Raw genomic sequence first — 4,815 nt, 5'->3', positions numbered from 1 at the left:
ACACAGGTATAATGAGCACTTCCTTGCAGGCTGGGCAGTCCCCTCCCCAGAAGAGGTGCTGGCTTTGGGGGCTGGCTGGGGCCGGGTGGGGGTGGGCACACAGGGGATGGGTTGGGGGCTTCTGGCTGCTACTCTGTCCAAACTCGAGGCTGGTCTGACAAACTCTTCTGCCCACAAAACTTCTTTGTAAGACTTGTTGCTGAACGGGGCCCAGCGGAGCACATGGCTGAGGGGAGAGTGCCCTTGAACCCTGGAAACCTCCTCTCCAGTGTGGGCATGTGGACTGTTACTCATACGTCATGGGTCTCTTGGGAGAGTTCTGTGCATTTGTGCAAGTAAAGCACTTCACGGACATCCTAACGGTGCTATAAATGTCAGCTTGTGTGTGTTTTATACACAACTCCATATTTCACAAACTTCGTACTCTATCACCTCTTCTCAGCAACCCCAGGACAGGCATTGCTACGATGTCCATTTTACAGATGCAGCAGTAGAGGTACGACACTTGCCTGAGGTCAGGCAGTGGTGGCAGGGCTGGGGCTCCACATCTGCCCTGTCTGATCACTGTGACGCCACCAGGGGCAGTTCTGGGCTTAGATGCCCCTGGGCCGGGTCCCTGCTCAGCCTCGGTCTGTGGGGTGCTGACTGCTCCTCAATTCTCTCATCTGAGACATGGAGTTTGTGGTCACTCATCAGTGACAGTGGGAAGTTCCTACACCCTGGAGTGGGATGTAGGCTCTCAAGGTCAAGTCCCCGCATCTCTCTTACTGAATGTACCCGGTGCCCTGCACAATGCCAGGCTGCATCAGCACCCAGGAGGCACTGGCCGGATGCACAGAGTAACTCATCATCGTGACGACTCCACAAGGGCATCTACAGATGAAGAGATGGTCCCAAAAGTCAGGCATGTTTCCCAAAGCTCCCCTTCATGGCTGACCTCTCAGGCATCCCCTCAGGACATCTCCCAGGGCCTGGCATACAACAGGTGCTCAATAAATGTTCTTCAACTGAGCTATCAATTCCTCAGCTGGATTCAGGCCACGGGGACCCAGGATGCCAAGCAGTATCCCATCAGTTAATGTCTTGCGATTGTTAACTTGTGAAAATGCTCTTCCCCAAGCCTTTACCACAAGGGCGACTATTCTGGGAACACGGTGGCCCTGTGGGTTTCGTGTGGAAGGAGAAAGGGCTCTGAGACGAGAAATAAACATGGTACAAATCCCCCCGGGAACGCAGTGCTTTCCTTTGATCAGGGTGAGGCAGGGTCCTGGCCTGACAGCCAGCCTGGATGCTCCCAGCTGGGGCCGAGGGGGCCCCTCAGGATGTCAGGGCGGGCGGCTCCTCCCCTATTCCTGCCAAGCCTCAGAACTTTATGTTCCAAGTGGCGGAGGTCCTCCTGGCTGATCTGAGCTCTGGAGACCTGGACGTGATCCTGAGCTTAGTGGGCTGCCCTCCTGGGACTCATCAAGCCGGAGTGTGACTTCCTGCAGAACTGTGGGCGAGGTTTCCTCTGGGAAAGCCTTGGAGCTGGCGAGGCCTTTCATCTCCTCTGCTGCCAGGGGCCAGCTGGAGAGGCCTGCCAGCAAGGGTCTGACAGCCACCGCCAACCACTTTCCTCCTCCAGAAAGACAGGAAAATAGCTCCCTTAAAAATACAGAGGGCGCAAGTGCATGCTCTCTAAGGAGCAAAGGATATGGCCCATGGTTACAGGGTCTAGGAGGAAATCCTGCCCTTCCAACCCCCATAAGCTTCCCCACCAGATCACCAAGGCAGTGATTCCTTCCCCTAAAAGGCAGAACATTTCTTCCACAGTGAACCAATCCGGCAAATAAGTAAGAAAAGGGACAGGGGGTATTAAATTCATACTTTATACTAAAGTGTGAGTGACTTCCAGCAGAAAGAAACACAGAAACATAAAAAGTAAGAACAGAGAACATTCAGTTTGTTCCAACATTTGAACACCTACTATGTGCCAGACTGGCAAGAATAAAACCAGGCCTAGCCCCTGCTTTTACAGGGCTTAACAAGTGGAGGAGTCAGATATTAATCAGTGTTTTTAAAAAACACTTTGATGGTACTTTTTGGTGCCAGGCACAGTTTCGAGTGCATAAAAAAAAATTCATTTAACCTATCACAACTCTATTAAATAGCTATCATCATCCCATTTTACACATAAGGAGACTGAGTCTCAAACATACAGTGGAGTGCTTTAAAAATATTCACTCATTTAATCTACCAAAATTATGTTAGGTCAGTACTCTTACTATCCCCATTTTACAGACAGGAAAACTAAGGGTCAGAGAAATGAACAAACTGCCAAATTGTTCAGTTCAGTTGCTCAGTCGTGTCTGACTCTTTGCAACCCCATGGACTGCAGCATACGAGGCCTCCCTGTCCATCACCAACTCCCAGAGTTTATTCAAACTCATGTCCATCAAGTTGGTAATGCCATCTAACCATCTCATCCTTTGTCGTCCCCTTCTCCTCCTGCCTTCAATCTTTCCCGGTATCAGGGTCTTTTCAAATGAGTCAGTTCTTCGCATCAGGTGGCCAAAGTATTGGAGTTTCAGCTTCAGCATCAGTCCTTCCAATGAATATTCAGGACTGATTTCCTTCAGGATGGACTGGTTGGACTCCTTGCAGTCCAAGGGACTCTCAAGAGTCTTCTCTAACACCACAGTTCAAAAGCATCAATTCTTTGGTGCTCAGCTTTCTTTATAGTCCAACTCTCACATCCATACATGACTAATGGAAAAACCATAGCTTTGATTAGATGGACCTTTGTTGACAAAGTAATGTCTCTGCTTTTTAATATGCTGTCTAGGTTGGTCATAGCTTTTCTTTGAAGGAGCAAGTGTCATGGCTGAAGTCACCATCTGTAGTGATTTTGAAAGCCCCCCAAAATAAAGTCTCTCACTGTTCCCATTGTTTCCCCATCTATTTGCCATGAAGTGATGGGACTGGATGCCATGATTTCAGTTTTCTGAATGTTGAGTTTTAAGTCAACTTTTTCACTCTCCTCTTTTTCACAAGCCAAACTGTGGATGGTTGATAACTGGCAGACCTGGGACTGCAACTCAGACATTTGCTTTCAAAGTCTGGGCTCAAAACCATTGCACTGTGTGTCCAGAGGAGCTAAACTGCAACATGGGCAGATGGGCTGCGGGGGGAGGCGCTGTGACCTAGTCACAGAAGCCAGCAGAGGTCTCCCAGGAAGTGGCCACACACCTGAGAAGTGAAGGATGGGGCTGGACAGAGAATGGGCTTGAGATGCGGACTGATGGGGTCAGAACGCACTGCTGCCCAGGAAGAGGGCAGGGCAGGAGAAGAGCCTGGGCTGGCCCGTACCCAGTGGTGAAGTGGTGCTAGCATCCGAACAGTCACGCTGTTCCATGTGCCCTTGGTGCTTTTGCCTTCCTGGGCCTTTCCTCTACTAAAAAAGAATAATAATAAACATAATCTTTTATGACTGCACTGATAAAAAGATAAATATAATCCAACCTGGAATATCAGTTCAGTTCAGTCGCTCAGTCGTGTCTGACTCTTTGCAACCCCATGAATCGCAGCACGCCAGGCCTCCCTGTCCATCACCAAGCTGGAATATGTTCTTTTTATTTTCTTTGGGTTTTTTTTGGCTGAACTGTGTGGCATGCGGGACCTTAGTTTCCTGCTTAACAGTTGAAACTGTGACTCCTGCATTGGGAGTGCAGAGTCTTAACTGGACTGAGAGGGAAGTCCCTACTTCCTTTGATTTTAAGAGAATTTAACACACCTTTATGGGCCCATAAAAGTCTAGTAGGCCCCAAGCTGTGTGCCTGAAGATGACCCTGGGCCCAAATACTGCTGTGTGATGTTGGGCAAGGTTTTGCGCCCTCCAAGCCAGAATTAAACAGAGACGATAGGTGAGTCTGTGTAGGAGGTGCCGGGTCTCAGCAGTGTCCTCTGCAAGAGGAGGGAGGGCCGCTGGGAAAGGCTGCTCAGCGGGCCTGAAGCAGAGCCCGCCCTGCTCCATTCCAGCTGGTGAATGACAGCAGATGTCCCCTGGCCGCCCGTCCTTGGAGACCCCGGCCCTGAGCTCACTTCACCCAGCCGCCCTGTCCCTGACCTCCACTCAGCGTCCCTCTCCCTCCTTGACTCTGCTCTCCAGCCAAGAAACTCCCCACGTCTCTCTGCTGCTCCCCTCCTCCCACGCCCCAGAGTGACTGGTCTGGGACCAGACTCCCCGGGAACTGACCCTCGTTCTGGCCACTGGGAGCACCCTTGCTTTCTTTTGCCATTCAGGATGGCTGCGGGGCAAGGTCCCCTTTCAAGCAGCAGTCCCCCTTTCACGAAGGGGCACTCGGATGGAAAGGTTATGCGGGGAGGCTGGCTGCCTTGCAACCCCTTCCTCCCACAGCTGAGACTGGGACCAGTTCCACCAGTGGGCTCAGCCTGTCTCTAGCTGCTGGGCCAGGTCGCTGCCAGCTTCTCGTGATTTTGCCCACAGGACCTGGACTCACCCTCAAAGCAGCGCTTCTCTCTCTGCTGCTTGTTTGTCTTTCTCCCCCAACGTACCTCTGCTCATGAAACCCCTCCCCACTGCCCCTCCTGAGCTGAAGGCCTTGCCACGGTCCTGTTGGGATGTGGATGAAAACACACTCCCCAGGGCCTTCCAGTCTGGACTGGCCTTTCTCCACCTGGCTGCATGGGAGCATCACCCACGGGAGGGGCTGTCAATCACATCCACACATGGGTCCAGCCCAGGTCAAGGGAATCAGAACCCAGTGGTTTCCAAAGTTCCCCAGCTGATTCTAATGAAGAGCCAGGGTCAGGAGC

This window comes from Bison bison, unplaced genomic scaffold (assembly GCF_000754665.1).
Source record: "Bison bison bison isolate TAMUID 2011002044 unplaced genomic scaffold, Bison_UMD1.0 scf7180017864295, whole genome shotgun sequence".
Taxonomy (NCBI): domain Eukaryota; kingdom Metazoa; phylum Chordata; class Mammalia; order Artiodactyla; family Bovidae; genus Bison; species Bison bison.
Note: the sequence above shows the minus strand (reverse complement) of the source record.